The 19,688-nt window shown below is 44.0% G+C and overlaps 1 protein-coding gene across 3 annotated transcripts in view; it reads left to right on the top strand.

Annotated features, from left to right (window-relative positions):
- Positions 1-19,688, top strand: part of RFTN1 (raftlin, lipid raft linker 1) — a 200,368-nt gene that overhangs the window by 19,902 nt on the left and 160,778 nt on the right. The gene's annotated exons all lie outside the window — the stretch shown is intronic.

Below are 19,688 nucleotides of genomic sequence, written 5' to 3' on the forward strand. Positions count from 1 at the left end.
TGTTTCTTGAACCCTCCAGGCCTCCTCAGGGCCTTTGCACTACTTGTCCCTCTGCCTGGGAGTCCTCCCAGATACACCCTTGGCTCAAACCCTTAACTCCCTCCCTGTTTCTCTTCTCAGAACCTTCCTTGACCACCTATTTAAAATTTCTACTTACCCCCTGAGTCTCCATTCCTTTGCACTCTTGATTTTCTCCATGACGCTTCCTATCATCTAACATGCTGTATACTCCACTTACTGTTCTTTTTTGCCATATTTGTGGCTGCCGCCTTTCATTAGATAGTAGAATCCTTCTAATAAGTTCAGGGTTATGTCTGTTTTACCCTCTGCTGTACCCTCAATAGTTAGAACAGTGTCTGGCACATAGTGGATAATCAATAAATATTTGTTGAATGAATACTTAATATATATTTTTGTGCCCTGCTTTTTTGCAGCTTAACATTGTGCAGTGAGGCAGTACCCTGTCATTCCATATGTTCTCAAAATATGATTTAATGGCTATATACGATTTAATCACTCAGCATACCATAATTTATTTAACGGTCTTCTTTTATTGGATATTTAAGTTATTTCAGGCTTTGGGCTATTATAAATAATGCTGTGATAAGCAGCACTGTCCATAAATCTTTGTGTGCATTTTTGATTATTTCCTCAGGAATTACTGAGTTGAAAGATGTGAATGTCAGGACTCTTGATAAATTGCCAGATGGCCCTCTAGATTTGTGTAAAACACAAATCTGATCATGCTGAATCCTTGAGCTTGTTCCCTTGATGCCCTGGAGAGCCCTCCTGGTGCTCAGGGCCTTCCCCAGCTCAGCCTTGCCCTTTGTGGACCCTCCCCTACTCCTGCTTTGGAGGAGTGGGCTGTGTCCCCCACCCTCAACCCAGTTTCCACTCCTACACAGGGCCCGCCCCAGCCCTCAGTGCTTGCCAGAGTCCCACCCACTGGAAACCGTTCTTTCCCGACATCCATTTCATCGCCATTACTCTCTTCTGCATCCCGTTTGTCAGTACCATCCTTACAACACTTTTATTACATCATACATTAAACGTATTTGTGTTTCCTCGAGGGCAAAGACCAAGCCTTGCTTATCTTTCTGTGCGTCTTTCTTGTTCACACTTTTTAGCTGAGAAGAGCGTGTCCTAAGTAAATGGGTTTGAGTAGACCAAAGTAAGTGTTACATAGGCTGACTTGCTTCCCTGGGAGCCCGTCAAATTCTTTTCCAGAAGTTCTAATGGGATCACTTGCTATTGCTCCAGAATGGAGCCAGCATTGGTTGAGAACCTACTATGTGCTCAGTCCTGTGATGGCTCATTATGTCTTCCCAACTTTTTCAACTTTATCGAAATACAAATTAAGCACATTACACCGCATGTATTTAAAATGTTCAAACCCAGGAAACTATGACCTCATCAAGATGCAAAACATTTCCATCCCCCACAAAGTTTCTTCATGCCCCTTTGTAATCACTCCTTTTTTTTGCATCCCTCCTTCCCCAGACAACCGATGATACACTTCCCATCACTGATTTTATTTTCTAGGATTTTCTATAAGTGGACTCATGTTGTACATACTCTTTTTGGTGTGTCTTTTTCTACTCGGCTTACTTATTTTGAGATTCATTGTGGTTTTTTAAGATTTTATTTATTTGACAGACAGATCACAAGTAAGCAGAGAGAGAGAAGGGAGGAAGCAGGCTTCCTGCTGAGCAGAGAGCCCGATGTGGGGCTCGATCCCAGGACCCTGAGATCATGACCTGAGCCGAAGGCAGAGGCTTTAAGCCACTGAGCCACACAGGCGCCCCTCATTTGTGTTTTTTTAATTTTTAAAGATTATTTATTTATTTATTTGAGAGAGAGAGAGAACGTTACACACAAGTGGGGAGGAGGGGCAGAGGGAGAGAGGGAAGCAGACTCCTCGTTGAGCAGGGATCCCAATGCGGGGCTCAATCCCAGGACCCCAGGATCATGATCTAAGCTGAAGGCAGTTGTTTAACTGACTGACCCACCCAGATGCCCCATCCGTATTGTTTTGTCTATAGTGGTTAACATTCTTATTTTATGTCTGATAGCATTCTCTTGTGTGGATATACCACAGTTTGTTTATCCATTTACGTGTTAGAGAATATTTGGGTCATTTCTGTTTGGTTTATTACAAATTAACATTCATCTTTGTGGGGCTTCTTATGTCATTTTATTCTCACAGAAACCCAGCGAGGTATATGGGTGCACGCATTCCTTTTCTGCAGATGGGTAACCAACACTCAGAAGTTAAGTAACTTTTTTGAAGATGCAGTGCTAGGAAGTGATGGGGGTGAGATATGAACTTTGACCTCTTGGGCCCCAGACCTCTTGTGCCTCATAAATGGCAAGGCAGTAGACAAAGAGGCTTTACCCCAAAATAGAATGTTCTTGTTAGAAAACTTGTGTTATGATGTTGAGGGCCATAAGGCTATTCCTCTTCCATGCAGTTTCGGTGCCATAGAAGACTTTTAAGTAGCACTTGATAGATTTCATTCTCATGGGAAAATGCTCATTTAACTAATAAATTATAAATTGGAGAAAGGGTGTAGGCCCCTCCTACCTGGTGACTTAGACAGGAAGGGGACATGTGCACTTTTATAAAAGTCAAAATCGGAATTCACACTTCCATTTGTCTCTTACTTAGAGCTCGGTGCTACTGGGGAGGATACTGGAACCCTCACCCTCGTCTGTTGGGCTGACTGAGGTGAAAGCAGTGGGATTCTTGAAGTGAAGCACAGAAGCTACCAAAAATCTCAATTCTGAGTGATTTGATTGGGTCTTACATTTTCAGTAAAGTCTGGTCACCAAGGGATGAACCTGCCCTTTGATGGGTTTCATCACAGATAGAGGCCCATAAGGCACCACAGTCTCTTCTTGGCAAAATGGTGCCTCATTATCCCTTTCATACATATGTTTTGCCAGCTTCTCTGTGCCAGCCTTCTCTCATGCCACTTGAAAGCTACCTGTGTCAGCTCCATGAGAATCTATTGTGTTTTATACATGTTTGGTGCTGGGGACAGTTGGCACAGGGGTGACCTGAATAATGAGGTTAGTGCCCAGGGCTTGATTTTGCTCGAAACATGTGGTCCTATGCTGTCCTATACAGAACCCACCTATTTAAATGTAATAATTAAAATGAAATAAAATTAAAAATTTGACTCCTCTATCACTCTAGCCACATTTCAAGTGCTTAACAGCCAATGTAGCAGGCGGCCCCTATATTGGACAGTGCAGGTAGAAACTATAGCCACCATCATGGTAAATTTTGTGGGGCTGTGCTTCTCTAGTCTTTTCGAGGGAGGGTAATTTGGTTCCCGGTCTGAATCTGCATCTCTGATTCAGATAAGTGGGCCATTTTATTATGAAATTTTGCCCATGGGTCCAGTAGGGACCGTAAAATGACAATTCATTGATTCCACAGACACTTACGGAATGTTGACCAGAGGTCAAATGTTGTGTTCTGAGGACATACGGATGAACCAGACAGGAGGTATTCACAGTTGCCTTCATTAGCTCTGTTGCCCTAACAAAATACTCCAGACTGGATGGCTTAAACCACAGAATTTTATTTTTTCACAGTTCTAGAGGCTGAAAGACTGAGATTAGAGGGCCGGCATTGTTGGGTCTGGTAAGAGTTGTCTTCCTGGCTTATAGATGGCTACCTTCTTGTGGTGTCCTCACATGGCCAAGAGAGAGGGACAAAGAGTGAGTTCTATCATGTCTGTCCCTCCTCCTTCTTCTTTTTCTTTTTTTAAGATTTAATTTATTTTATTTGACACAGAGAGCGAGACCATATAAGCAGGCAGAGTGGCAGGCAGAGAGAGAGAGAGGAAGAAGCAGGCTCCGTGGTAAGCAGAGGGCTCCATCCCAGAACCCTGGAATCGAGACCTGAGCTGGAGACAGATGCTTAACTGACTGAGCCACCCAGGTGCCCTATCAAGTCTCTTCTTATAAGGACATGAATCATATCAGATTAAAGCCCCTTTCTTATGCCCTCACTCAACCTTAGTTACTTACAACAGACAGTCACATTGGGGTTGGACTTTGAAAGGGACACATTCAGCCCACAGCATCAATCTAGTCCACTAGTCTAGATTGGTTCACATCCCTTACAGATGAAGAACCAGGCGATTATAGGACTTGATGCTAGCATGATGGTGATAAAAGGGCCATGGTAACCCCCAGTCTTGTTGGAAGTATGTGTATGATGAGGAAGACTTGAGATCTATAGGCATATTTGGATTTAGCCAGGCAGAAGATTGAGAGTGGAAGAAGATAGTCTTTTCAGGACAACCTATGGGAAGGTCAGAACCTGAAGACAACATTGCATATATGGGAAGCTACAGGCAGTTCAGTTAGGTTGGAGTATGACCTTTGGGAGAAGTAAGTGGAGGCCAGATGACTAAAGATCTTAGGTCTTAGACTGAGAAGTCTAGCTTTCTCAAGAATGCTGAAGGTTTTTAAGGTGGGAAGAAGGTGGGTGACATGATCAAATTCACATTCTGGAAAGCTTGCTCTGGGTTTACAATGAAGGAGAAAGAAAGGGGTAAAACTGGAGAAGGAGAAACTGTTTGGAAGCCATTGCAGTCATCAGACAAGGGGTAAAAGTGGCCTCTGTTGAGAGAGTGACAGGGGGACAAGAGGACATGGGTGGGGAGTCAGGAGAGATTAGGAGGTGGTCCCGGGGACTGGCTGGCCAGTAAGGGAAAGTGGGGACTGGAGGAGAGGGTGGTGTGCTGGGCGCCTACCCACTGGATGCTCAGATTCACTTTAAAGAATTTTCAAATGACACATTCACTCCAACATCCAAGTAGCACCGGGAGTCAGAAGGAAAGCATAATTTTCTCCTCCCCCTCGCTCCCCCTCCTTTTTTTTTTTTCAGAAGAGATAATTGCCTTGATATGCAGTAAGTGGTACCAGAACCCAGTGTTTCACATAGGATTTACTCTTTTCACACAGGATTTTTCTACTGCTCATGAAAGAGCACCCAGTTCCTACCTGTCAGATGCACTGAATGGGTGTCTCAGTGTATTTGTTCACATACATGTATTAAGGTACAACTTCTGAGCCATGAAATACACCCATAGTAAGTGTGTGGTTTGATGAGTTTTAATAAATGTAACCACCCATGTAACCCTCACCACACTTTAGATAGAGAACTTTCCTGTCACCTCAGAAAATTCCCTCATGCCTCCCCTTAGCCCATGCTCCAGACAACTGCTGATCTGTGTTCTGTCACAATAAATTAGTTTTGCCTCTTTTAGAACAACATAGGAATGGGATCATACAGTGTATCATCTTTTGTGTCTGACTTCTTTGTGATTTGTCTGGCTGTCATATGTATTAAGAGCTCATTTCTCATTCCTTTTTGTTTCCGAATAAGATTCCATTGTTTAGCTGTGCCACGATTGGTTTAATTGAACATTTGGGCTGTTTCCAGTTTGGGGCTATTATCAAAAAACCTGCTATGAACATTTGTGAGCAAGTCTTGTGCAGACATATGTTTTCATCTCAGTTGGGTAAATAAGTAGGAGTGGAATTGCTGGATTGTTTGGTAAATGTATGTTTACCTTTGTAGGGAACTGCCAACTGTTTTCCAAAATAGTTGCACCATTGAACATTTCCAACAACAATGCGAGAGAATTAGGAGCTTCATTTTTTACATGTCATAGTAAGACCTACTGTTTATTCAGCACCAAGTGTTGTATTTGTCAATTTTATTTTTTTCTAAAATTTTTTTTAAAGATTTTATTTATTTATTTGACAGATAGAGACCACAAGTAGGCAGAGAGGCAGGCAGAGAAAGGAGGGAGCAGGCTCCCTGCTGAGCGAGAGCCCGATGCGTGTTTCCATGCAGGGCTCGATGCAGGGCTCGATCCAGGACCCTGAGATCATGACCTGAGCCGAAGGCAGAGGTTTAATCCACTGAGCTACCCAGGCGCCCCATATTTATCAATTTTAAAAACTAACAACAATCTCAGGGGCTAGGTAGTTACCTTCATGGTGTAGAGGAGCAAATGCAGATCTTGAGTTTCAAGACTCACTTGCTCTCAGCCAGCAGCATGATGGATGTTTGGAGCCATGGCTCTGGGCTCTCATGGTTCCTGGATCTCTTGTGCACTGGCTGGACTGAAGCGAAGTTGAAGGGCTTCAACATAAGAAAGTTGAAAAGATCCTCCTGCTCCATTGCCTGTCTTCTTCAGGCTCATGTTCTGTTTCTCCTCCTAAGTTCTTGTAAATAAAGCATTCCTGTGACATGCATTATAATTTTTAGGATTAGTTCACATTGCCACATTTTAAAAATTCCCGACTTTGTGGTTTTCCTGTCCAAGAGGTCTTAAAGAGCTGAACTTTGGGATTCTTGTTTCGACATTGTGCTGACCAGGCTCATGCTTGGATTTTGGCTGCCAGCATTTTGGCCTTCAGCTCTGTATATATATTTGGGGTGGTCATGATCATGTCACAGGATGAAGTTCATGATTCTAAACATGCAGCTTGCGCACTGAGTCATGTTAGGGTCCGGTTTTTATTTAACTTCCAGTCTGGGGTAACCTGAGCCCTCTCAGCAACTACAGAAGCAGCTAACAATCTTTGTCTGTTTTAAGTTGTTCTTTTCATCTCACTCCACAATCAGGAAAAAGACTAATCTAAAAGGATGGATCATAATTTACATTAAGGCCTAGAAATCAACAGATTCAAGTGTTTAAGGCCTATTGGGTGCCTAATGGCTAGTTATAATTCCTGGCACTGGTAGCCTGTCAGATTTCATGGATCATGAAGGGAGGTGATAAGCAAGATCAAAGATACCACCCAAAAATAATGTTAACCTTCAGAGAAAGACGGAGAGCCTTTAGGATATATCATTTCCTTAAAGTCACCTCCAGCTTGGGGGTGAATCAGAATCACCCAGAGGGCCTTCAGTACCCAGAAGTCCAGGCCCCAGCCCCAAAGTTGCTGGTCCATTAGGTCTGGGGCAAGGCCCGAGAACCTGCATTTGTAACAAGTTCCCAGGGGGGTGCTGGAGTCCATGTTTAGAGAACCTCCAAAGATTAGGTGGAGTGCAGATTTCTTTTATCTGAGTGGGGATGGCAGTATAAAAAAGGTATGATTTTTAAGCATAAAATAAAGTCAATAAATCCTTACCTACCTCATTGTATATTATGACCTACTCGTAACTTATTTCCTTTAAGTAGCTTCTAATATATTTGGAAGGACAGGCTGTACTCATTAAGACAAAAAGTAGTACCAGTGGATACAATGATTCTCAAACTTTGCTTAAAAAATTCTCATGCCCACCCTAACCTACCCCCCCAAACCAATTCAGTCTGTCTTGGGGAAGGGACGGAGATGTCGGTACTGTAAGAAACTATGGGCGATGCCGGTGCATGGCTGTGGTTGAGAACGAGTGAGTGGGCATTTGTAAAGTGCCAGGAGGTTGGTATAAGTGTGGGCACCCCAGCTGGTTACCTCCAGGTGGGTCACACGTTTGAGATTTTGTTTCCCGTCAGCCATGGGACTGTTTGAATCTCCTGCAGGTTGCCTCCAGGTCCCCGATGTCTGGTTTCTTTCCCCAGAGCGCTGAGGGATTGTGTGACCTGGTATAGGTTGGGAAGGTCTGGAACGAACAGTTTCAGACTTTAGCAGTTCTCAAAGTTTTTTGAGAACTTTAAAGTTCTCAAACTTTAGCAACACCAGAATCACCTGGTGGGCTTGCGGGGACGTGGGTGGCTCAGCCCCTACCCCTAGAATTTGTCATTCTGAAGTTCTGGGCTGGGGCCCAAGATTGTGCATTTCTAGCAATTTCCCAGGTTATGTTTCTGCTTGCTGTTGCTGCTACGGGGACCACGCTGAAATCCACTGGGTTAGGGCACGCACAGTGAATTCCCACGGGCTGCAACAAAACCTCCTTCTTTTCTGAGTTCTCTCTGTCTGAGTTGTAACTGAAACCCAACTGTCCCCAGTGGATACGCCACCTCCCCAGGGCACCCCAAAACCTTAAATGGTTATCCATAAGAAAAGCCAGTGCTTCTCAGTTTGGCTCCCTTTTATCAATGCTTCCCCTCATCTTCTAACAGCCATTCCATGAACCTACTCGCTGTTCCTGAAATGGACCCACACAGTCCTGCCCTCTGTCTCTACAAGTACTGCCATCCTCATGGAACGATCCCGCCTTCCACCACACTCCAAGTCTGGGTCTTCTCTCTCCTTCAAGATCCAGGGAAAGCTTTCCCTCCTTCAGGCTGTCATCCCTGAAAGCCCAGCCCCGGAGGCCAGCCAGCCACTGTGGAGGGGGATGCTAGAGAACACAAGACAGTAGGACGGATACGGGGATGACAGGCTGCATCTATGGGAATGAGTGTTAGAGAGGCGGTTGCTGGGTGATGCTGAAGGAAGAGGAGTGAGAGGTGGGTTTAGGGAACAGTTTCTTGCTGGCCAACGGGTTTGTAGTCAGTGGTCTGGGGTCTGCAGGCAGCCCCTTCTTGGCTCAGAAGCCTGGCTAGTGAATGCTTCCAGGTCATCAAGGGCTGGAGGGCATAGCCTGGCTTGCCACAGAATTGTGGCTCTGGCCAGCACACTGGCCATATTGGGGGCTCAGTTATATCCCCAATATCTAGATAGACTTTTATATCTATATATATACAGTTTTATATCTATATATTTCCAGTTACATAGCTCATCACACTTAGCTCTAACCATGCTGCCTTAGAAGGTCTGTAGGCTGTGGTTGGGCCCCACCAGTCACATGGGTCAGCCTCTTCCTGGGCTGACCAGAACCAGAAAGGTTCTAGAAGCCTTTGCCTTAATAAGGCTGCCACCACCTCTGTTCTTTGCACCCCTTTTCTTTTCCTTTGCCTTGCCCTTGCCAGCCCAATCAGGGCCCCATACAAATGAGCTAGAGTTGAAAACCTAGAACAGGAGTGAATGGATGAGCTCAAGTCTGGGATGGATCAGGGAGTGGGCTAGGAGTGACAGTTGGCTGCGGGGGGCCTACAGGTGTAGGTCCCCCTCTGTAGGGAAGCCTGACACAGGAAGCTATTGAAAGCAAGGAAAAGACTAGGGGGATGGGGTGGTTATTTGCATTACAGGAGGATTCTTGGTTTAAAGTGGGTTTCATCATGGGGTTCCTTTAGATGGAGCCTCAAGTGCCCTGAAGTGTTTGTTTTGCCATCCTTAATGAGGTATTTATTACCTCTCTCTAAATATGATATCTGCAGCTTTAGAACATAACCAATTCATTTATAATATTTGCAGCCCTTCAGCAGAACTGAACATAAAGTCATTGAGGTAGATGGCATTTTTTCTTTTTCTGGTAAAACAAACAAAGCAATCAACCTTGAAGCAAAATGTCAGAAGCCATAAAGAAGGGGAGGAGGATGGATAGAAGGAAGGCCCAAAGCAGCCTTTGATGTTACAGCATAAGGCAGGAAATCCTCTGGTCTGAATTGGGGATAATGGCTCTTTGCATCCCATAAACCTTAAGCTCATCCCTAGGGGAGAGTCTTCCTGCTCAACCCTGAGTCTTAACGGCAGAAAGGCTCTTTCGTGCCTGTGCCCTCTTTTGGCTCGCCGAGGATCCCCTGCAGATGATAAGATTGTGAAAGGCGCAATGGGCCTGGATGTGATTGGTATCATCATCATCATCATCATCATCATTATTATTATTATTACTGGTAACAATACCAATAGCAAGAACAGCTAATGAGCTACACACTGTGCTCTGTGCAAATGAATCTTCACAGGATCCTGATTTTATGGAGGAATAAATGGGGTTCAGAGAGGTTACTCAAGATGCTGATGGTCACATAACAAATACATGATAGGGCTAGACTCAGAACTCAGACTTGCCTTCTTCAAATCCTTTGCTCATAAGCAGTGTTGGCTGTATCCCAGGTCTCTCTGGTACAGATTTGAGGTCTGGTGGACTCTAACGTGTGATTCGAAGGCCCCACTGTGCTGGCCCTCCCTTGGACTGAGCCCTGCTCTAGGGAGAACTCACCTATGTGTTTTGGTGAATGAGGTAATGGGGATGAAAACAGCAACTGGGTGTTATGCTTCAACTTGTCCTGTCAATGGGGAGGCTCCATCACAGGGAGATCGAGCAGGTCACACCCTGAGCTTCCGTCTTCAGATTCCATGTGACCTGTGGGTCTTGCTGCCACTGACGACCCTCAGGGTCTGGGGCTCGGAAGCCATGTGAAGATCACACTGTCCATCACAGGCTGGGAACCACTTTCTTATTTGCCAAGATCATGAATGTGGTTAATAACCCGCTAGAGTACAGTGTTGGCTTCCATTTGTTGCTGGTTTTCAAATAGGGCTGTGTTTGACCTCTAGCTCAGATTTGGAAGGCCGAGTCTAAACTCGGGTACGTGTGGATGGCTGCCACTTAGTCCTGGTTTTGTCACTGTGCCAAGCCCAGAGGTTATCCTGTACTGAATATAGACTCCTCCTTTGCTGAAAATAGTATGTGCAGTAGGGTAGGGAAACATTTTTCTTTCCTAGAAAATCGCTCCTTGCTGCTCTAGGTAGCATCGGCTTCTGTGAAACCATCTGTTCCTCCCAGTATAATTTCCAGGCTATTAGATTAAACAGTTTCTCCTGACCCACTTTCGGCTTCTGGTTCCTTTCGCCGTTCATTAATAAATTGTGTAGCAGAGTTTTCATGGAGAGCGTGTGTGTTTATTTATTTAATTTCAGTTTGGGCAACAGCCATTGTTGGGGGCCGTAAACTTATTTCATTTCCTACCCGTGTTTCATTTTTGTTTCAGTTTCTGTAATTGCTAAGAGTTGGTTGGGTTGTTTTGTTTTGTTTTTAAGACTCATGAGAGGAAGTCAGTGGCATGAGTTATGAGTTGAGGTTCTGGTTGGGGAGGTGTGCTAAAAACAGACCCTGTTTTTTATACAGAAGATGCGGAGTGGTAAGGAAATCGGTTCCCATAAAACATGTCTGACTGCAGATAAATACGCTTTTACAGAGTTTGTGGGGATTTTTAAAGATAAATGAGATAATATGCGTGACATGGCTTTAAGCTTTTCCGAGCAAAGCGACTCTATATATCTTCTCTATTGTTGTTGCTTTTGATAATGCAAGCAAGTCTATTAGTATTAATGTTATTGTTAAATATTCACTAATAGAGGTAATAAGATAAGATTTAAGAGGAAAGAAGGCATTCTTTGCATTCCTTTCTTAATGTAAAAATTCTTCTGCTCTTTCCCCCACCCCACTAGTCCAAAGCCAGACCAAGAAACAACCCTCAGTGTTGTGTGAGAACAGGCTTAGGTTTGTGTGTGTGTGTCTGTCTGTGGGTCTGTGTGCAAGCAGTAAATTTCAGCGACTTAGGGCTGCCTTCAGTAAAATGACATTTCTTGGTGAGGACTGTTATCTGTCAAAGCAAAACCAAATTATTTTTCTGCGGAATTCATAAAAGCAGTGCTGTTGTAGTGGGAATAATTTTTACCTAATTTGGTTAAAATGGAACAGAAAACAAGTTAATGTTCTATGTATTCTACTAATTATTGTCACTAGCGATACTGCTTCAAAGAGTTTTTATAAAGAGGCTTTCTCCAACACTTTGACCAGATTTCACCGATCCTTCAAAGAAAGGAAGCTTGTTGAAATTTCATCTTAGAAATTTTTTCAGAAGCAGTTCTGGTGTGAAAAGGCAGAGGATTCTGGCTTTAAGTTGCATGTCACTGTCATTATATCTAGAAAGTCATTTCCTCAGTTCCTCAGTGTTTTTACAGGTTAGATCTTCTGATAAATGAAACCTATGTACGTGATGGATAGCTGCTATGCTTACCATTTAGCTGAGATGTTTTCCCATTCTATTGCACGAACATACTTTTCAGGTGCATACATAGAATTTATTAGGAGAAGGATACATTAGTTTGGCAACCTTCTTCTCCAAAAAAGGGAGGGAATTATTTTAGTGGGGCATCCCAGGGGTATATTCAGAGTTGCTTAGTAAGCATGAACTCGGCATGGCACAGGGTAGAATGAATGTTGTTTCTGATCCAAGACTGATAATATGCTCCTAAGGGGGCTGGCATACTTGGTCTGATGGACTTTCCTTAACGGAAAAAGCAGTCTTGTCTGACGGGCTTATTAGGTAAAATTAATTCATTGGATATTTACTGATTACCTGCTCTTTGTCAGGCAGGGTCCCTCCATGTAGGAACTGGTGTCTAAAACATTCCATCCAGTTCTACATTATTAATGTCCTAGACCAGTGTCTGTTTTCTGCTATCTGGAAACCAGTCCAGTGTGGACACAGCCTTCACAGGGTTTGTGTGCTGCCTTGGAAAAGCATCTGCCTTAACTTCCTATGATTTATCTTGGACTCGGTAGGCACTGCATGGCTGGAGATTTATCTGCTGTTCGGTGGGCACGGGAGGGCCCTGAAAATCAGATCGGAGGTCTGATCCCTGGGCCCACCAACTGCAGCTCGGAAAACCCCTGCATTAGTGCCTCAATTGAGCCAGCTTTGTGGGGGGTGAGGGACTTGTCTGGGCTGCTCAGGCCCACAGTTGAGCTTTAGGGGACATAGTAGATGCATCCAGAATGCCCTGGGCTACAGTCTGTCCTAGCTTTATTGGTGACCAATGGTCTGCTTGGCCAAGGTGAGGTAACCTTGTGGAAGAAAAGTTATTGCTGCTTCTTCCAACAGCCTGGGCCAAGTTAATGCCAGGACCAGGACTAGGAACAGGGAGAAGGAAATTGAGGGTTTTCAGGATTGCTTTGCTTTATCCCCCAAACTGGTGGCCCATCTGCTCCTTTTCTTACCACTGTTTCTTGTGAATTTGGAAACTGTAAATTAAAACAAAAACTTATTTTTATTTCTACTTGGCAGTACTTACTATGGACTTCATATAAATGGATTAGACTAAAATAACTAAAATCCAAGAAAGAACCATCTTTTCTCCTAATACCCTTTACTTTCTTTGCTACAAAATGAAATGTCAGATGTGGCTTAAGGCAGGTGAAGGGGCCAGTGCCCCAGAGAGGTGAAGGAACCAAGGTTTTGTTGTTCAAATTGGAAGGAATATGAGTTGAGAGCTAAGTTAACTGAGGTAAAAACAACTTTAAACTCAACTTTTATGCTTATTATTATTAACAACTTTATGCTTATTGTTATTATTAATATGCCATGATATTAAGCAGCATGGTAGGCATCCTCTGAGATGGCTGCCAGTGACCCTCTGGATATTCACACCCTTGTGTAATCCCCTTCCCTTGAGTGTGGAAAGACCTAGTGACTTGTTTCTAGTGAATACGGTATTGTAAAAGTAACGGGATGTCAATTCCAAGATTAGATTACAAAAAGAGGATGGTTTCTATCTTGGACTCTCTCTTGCTCTCTCTTTCTTACTCCCTCTGAGTGAAGCCAGATGCCATGTTGTTAGCCCAGTGGAGAGACCCACATGGTGAAGAACTTAGGCAGGCCAACTACTAATAGCCAGTGAGACACTTGTCCCTTGTCCAGCAACACTGGAGAACCTGGGTCCTGCCAACATGGGTGTGTAGGATGTAGGTCCTACTCCCAGTGGAGACTGGAGATCCCTTCAACCTTGGATGATGCCCTGATGTCCCCTCATGGTAAGCCTTGAGCCAGAGACCCCCAGCGAAACAGCACCTGGATTCCTGACTCACAGAAACTGTGAGGTAATAAATGTTTGTGTTTTAAGCCACTAAATCTGTGGGTAATTTGTTCCAGATTGTTATATAACTCATATAGGCAGTTTATGATAAAAGCTCTGTTCCTCCAGGATAGACAGCATTGTGGAGTGGTTGAGGGCACAGACTCTTACCCTAGACTTCAAATTCTGGTTCTAGCCACTTGTTAGCTGTGTGACTTTGGGAAAGTCACTTAACCTCTCTGTACCTCAGTTTCCCCATCTGTAAATAGGGAATGTAGCTTTGGCTTTCAGACTCTATAGTCCAGGAAGACTAACTTAAGGGAGGTAGAAATGAGTTTTGATTGACAGAATCCACAGTTTCTGCCACAGTGAGTAGAAAGAATGGGCAGTGTTGGTGGCTTTGGTGCTCTCATGCCTCTTAGACTCCCAGACCAGGTGGCTCCCCTTTAGCTGAGGGCAGTTTTCCAGAGGAAGAGGCAGCCAACACACAGCTGGAGGCTGGGGGCACAGGTCCCTTAGTCTGGAAGCAAATTATTACTGTTAATTTTTCCATCTTTGCCCTTTCTTTGATGCCCTGAGCCATGTCTGTAGCATCTCTCTGATTTCATGCCACAGGCCCTGTTGAACAGAGCATCTCCCTTCTCAAGACTAAATTATATGTTTCAGAAAAGCCTTCTGCTTCGACCACAGTTATTCATCAGCTTGGATGTAAATTGCTAAGCCTGCCTTCCAATTGTGAAAGTCAAGATTTGTGACATTTAAACGTATTGATGAGATGTAAATGCTCTGTGGATACCCGTCCACAAAGCCCTAGCTCTTAGATAAATAAATGACCAAGAAGAAGCTGGAAGAGACGGGCATCCAAAGGTCTCTCTTAGATTTGAGAATTGTTCTTTACTGGATGCCAGTGTCTGGTCACCCCTGTCAGTAGTAATGATGTTCGGCTCTTTCCAAATGTCTCCAGTTCACTGTGGGCTGGTTACTTGAAGATGCAACTAGATAATTTTTTCCCCTTTCTTTCTTTTTTTCTCTCTTTCTCTTTCTTTCTTCCATTTTCCCCCTCCCTTGCTCTCTCCCTCCCTCCCTTCCTACGTCCCCTTCCTTCCTTTCTTTCACTGGGTCCCTCTAATCTGGACACATACTCTAAAAATTAGCATCAAATTTTTGTCTGGGGAAAGGAAAAAATGCATCTAAATGGTACTAGTTCTCCTCGATTTGAGTTTCTTGTGTCTTCTTGCTGTTTTCACTTTGCTCTCTAGCAGGAAAATAAAATTGCATTCGATTGACATACTCTCCTGCTGGGAACCCAAGATATATTACACCCTTTCTGTGTGTTCCTAGTTGTGATGAAATGGTAGAGAATCCCTGGCAACCTTGAATAAGAGAGCCATCAGCGATTTATCCAAAATCAGGAAGGAATATAATAATTTACTCATTTTTTTCCCCATTAAAAACACTGTAAGGGTTGAGGCAGCTGATGCCTGGTGAACAAGAATGTGCTTTAATGGAGACCCATTAATAATTTACCTTAATAGTGTAATAGTTGCTGTTTTTGTGACCAAAAATTTGTTTCAACCCCTGCTTTATGGATGAAAAGCAGGATCAATTAATATTGAGTGATGATAGCCTCCCTGCAGAGAGAAAATGGGAAATCTTGGTGTCGTCATCCGCCTTGTGACAAGAAATAGCTTTCCTTAATTGTACGGAACAGAGAGACCCAGGGGGATGTAATTCATTTCTCTCCAGCTTACAATGTAAATTGAAAGTAAAGAAAAATAACCACACGCCAGACTGGGGATGTGAACTCAACCACTGAGTTATGTCTCACGTGTAGAATTCGCTGGAAACAAGTGGACAGCTCTCTGCCCAAGATGGAGGGCATCCTTCCACAATGGCATTGCTCAGGTACCTCTGATGTCACATGGCTAGAGGATTTCTCTCTGATGGCGTTATGGAGCCTCTCTGCCTGGAAGTCTCTGCTCCCACATCTTCTCCTGGTTCATTCCTTCTCCTCCTCTGGTCTCTGCTTAAATGCCACCTTTTCATAGAGAGATCTTCTCTTAAGACCCTGCCTTAAAAAGGGTCCCATTGCTCCATTCACTTTCAACCTTCAGTCCTTGCTTGACTGTCTTCATGGAACTTGTCATCACTGGAATCTCTTTTATTGTTTTGATGTTATTTAGGGTGTCCCCCAACCATAATGTGAGTTCCAAGAGGGCATGACTTTACCTTGTTCATTGCTAAGCCTTAATGCTAAGGGTTAATGCTAAGACATGCTTGTTGCATGTCTGAATGAATGATTAATGAGTGTAAAAACTCTGTAATGCGAAAGAATTGAAAAATTCTGGGACGTGAAAAGAAAATTCTTGGACATGCACACCAGCCTTCTTAAAAGGTGTGTTGACTTCAGGTGGATGACACAGTCTGAATTGATCCTCTGAATGTGATTTGGTGCCATTATTCTTATATATTTGTGCCAATGGCCAGAAGTCCCCAAATGTAACCATTCCACGGCCATAATTCTTCCATGACATGCTCTCGGAGGAACCTGTGTATCTTCACAACATTGATCACAATTCCTTATTTGTTCAGTGTCTTCTCCCTTGCTGAATTTTAAACACTTTGAGAATAGAAGCTGTTTCTATCTCATTAACAGCTCTCTCCTCAGCCTCTACCATTGAACTTCATGGCGGTGCTTCTGGGAGTTATGGAACATGCTGGATGTTGGAACCAGCTGTTGCCACATGGAAGAAGTGTCACAAAGAGAAGGAGGCCCCTTCTCCCCTCTCCTCCATCTAATGTCCATCTGGAGCCCCCATTGGTAGAACTTAATAGGAACCTAAAAGAGGAGGAGGAATGCCATTCTCAGAGTACTGACTCACAATACAGATTAGGGTCTAGAAGGGTGGATGGACCTGAGTGACAGTAACTGAATGATCAGCCCAGTTCACCCCTTCAGATTCCCAGCATCTAAACATCTTTCTGCATGTTTTTAATTCAACAGGACAACACAACAGCCTTGTTTTTGCCTAACAAGATGTGATCTGCTCTTACAGTGCTCTTAGTCTTTCCCCAAGAAGAGGAGACACAAAGTTCCAAGTGGTACAGTGTCCTTCTCTGGATAACATGAGTGATTATTCTAGTTCAGTCTGTAGGATATAGGGTTTATATGGGATTGCTGGAACTGGAAGAGGTTGCAGTGTTGCTCAGCTGTGACGGCTTGACTATTGGGACTTAGCTTTTGCTCTCAGCCAACACCTCACCTGGTTGGAACTCATCACCTAGTGGAATAATCTAGATATCTAAATACTTAGTGGCCCCCAACCCCTGTTGCCTTAATTTTCCATTAATATTTACTCTTGGAATGGAAGTATCAAGAGGCACACCAGAGACTGCCCTGGGTTCCATTTTATGGCAACAATCCGATTTCCCCATGGAAATCAGGATCACTCACCCCAGCTAGTACAGTAACCACTTTCTTAGCCTTTTGGTTCTGTGGCATTCATAATCCACAACGGCCAAGGGGCTCTCTCACCTTCCAGCTCAGTGAAACTATTGCTATGTTGTCTGGTAGAAGTATTCCTTCCTTGAGAACCAAGACCTCCAAACCAGCAGATCCAACAGTTGTATGGTCTGGAGACAAAAAATATCAATTAGGAAGAAGACCTATTCCTTCTCCCACCTCTTGATTGCTAGAACTGTGTATTCTGTCTGTGGTAGAACCTTGTCCTGAAATAGTGAACTCCAGCTTGTCAGGACATTGTCTCCCACCTGAATCCACAGGGAATGTTGGATTGGTGATAATTGGTGATTTTTTTTTTTTCAAATAATTTACAGATTTTTCCAAACCTGGTATTGGCTAAGACTGTTCTAGCTCTGCATTTCATGGTGAATCAGTGGTTTCAAAATTGCATTGGATGGAAGCCAATTTTTTTGGTCTCCTCTCCTTGAGTGCTTTAAAGTAGCCAGCAGATGCCTGAAGGTGTCCAGTCCATTGTTCCTAGTATCACTCTTCACCATGGTTCGCTTCCTGGGGTATGATGGCATCTTTCTCATGGCCCCAGGATTAGCGTAGCCTGTGTGTCTTGGAGGGAGGAGGGAGAATAGCAGCTTCAACTAATTAGTCCACCACTATTTATCAATCCATCCCCTTGCCCATCAGGGACTAGCACTGGTTGAGTGATTAAAAGCATGAACTTTGGTGGGGCATAGATGTGGGGTGAGGCCTGCAGACATGGTGGGAGAGCTATTTCATTCCTTTTGTGACTTTGAGTAAGTTACTTAGCATCTCTGGGTCTCTTTTTCTTTTTTCTTTTTTTCTTTTTTCAGTGTTCCAAGATTCATTGTTTATGCGCCATACCCAGTGCTCCATGCAATACATGCCCTCCTTAATACCCACCACCAGGCTCAGTTTCTTATCTGTAAAATGGCAGTGTATTCCCTGGGTTGTTGGAATTAAATGAAATCATCAGATATGACATTGGGTAGGCCCATAGATAAGACTTGGTAAATGGTAGCTGTTTTAATGATATCAGGTGCAAAGAAGAGTCAAGTTAGATGTGTGTCCATGAGGGCCTGACAGGATTTACTGCCTAAAACAGGAATGATTCTTTGAACTTTCGTGCCCTCACCTGCAAAATGAAGTTGTGTGTCCTAATTGATCTTTCTGCAAGGTCCCGCCCACTGCGAAGATGTTGACAAACAGTGGTTCACTGCCCTGAGCAGCTAACTGTGAGATAGAATGGTGTGGGGAAAGGGCAGTGTTTACAAGGGTGAGGGCCCTGGGCAACCCGGGATGAGGATGGGGCAGGATAGAGAAAAATGGGGAGACTTGAGGAAAAGCTCCCCCTCAGAGGCAGAAGCTGGCTGTGTTGGGGAAAATAGTAGCGCTTCAAATTAACCGAGGGCTTGCGAAAGAATGCAGCATGCTTTTGTGGCTCTTATTTAATCGTTTCGATAATAAGGAACTCTGAGTCTTACAGGGTTTATCTATAGGTAGGATAAGAAGATGATCAATCTGTGGAAATTTGGTGCCTTGTAGCACCCTCAATGGCCTGGCATCACGCCATCTTTCCCAGTTTTGGAGCTGAGGTAGGTTTCTCTGGCTTACAGAATTGAATGGGCTGCCCTAAAGGAATAGGCATGGTAACTGCATGGAGAAAATAGTGTGTGTTTGTGTGTGTGTGTGCGCGCGCTCGTGCGTGTGCGTGTACACATGCACGCGTGCACACATGCACTTGCACATGATAGCAACTGGATGTTAGCAATGAGGACATTTATGGCCAATAGTGATTTCCTAGCACACTTAGAAGAGAGAGGAACCTCTGAGGTCACCCTACCCAGGTGTGGAAACTGAGGCATTAACAGAGAAAGAGCTTGCCCAGTACTAGTCAACCTGGTGGCGCCAGCCCCTGGAAGATTCCAGATTTTTTGGCGACTCCTAGTCTCACCGTGGCCTCGAATTGGCCACGTTCCTCAGTTTTTCATCATTTAACATTGTGTTAATCAGTTCAGCCTCAGATGTCCCCTCCTGTGTAATTAGGGGACAGACTAAAGGTCTGTGAAGGTCATTATGTGTTGAGACAAAGTCTGCTTCTTTCAAACAGGAAATTGTGTTCTCCTGAAATTGGAAACATAATAGAATGGTCTCTGCCTTGCTGAGGTTCCACATCTTAGTCTGGCTGGGTGTTCCTTGTAATTCCAGTATACTCCAGATAAACCCTCAGGGATGCCTCCTGGCCAGTCCTCCTGTGTACATCTGTCAGAAGCTGTAACCTCCGGGCTTTTCCATGGTCTCCCTTCTCTTTCTGGCCTCAGTTGTTTGACTGGGTTCTTGTTCTGAAACATTTTTTAAAGTTCTCATTTCTTCTCCTCACTAAATGAGGCCTGGGACCTGGGGTCATGACTCAGGTTTGTAGTTATCTTTGTAGATGATCTTTGTTGCTTTTATATATCCAGTGTTTAATGAATTCCTTTATCTCATTTCTCAAATCCTGTTCTCAGTCACAGGAAGGAGGAGGGCTGTT

This window comes from Mustela erminea, chromosome 1, assembly GCF_009829155.1.
Source record: "Mustela erminea isolate mMusErm1 chromosome 1, mMusErm1.Pri, whole genome shotgun sequence".
NCBI classification, from domain to species: domain Eukaryota; kingdom Metazoa; phylum Chordata; class Mammalia; order Carnivora; family Mustelidae; genus Mustela; species Mustela erminea.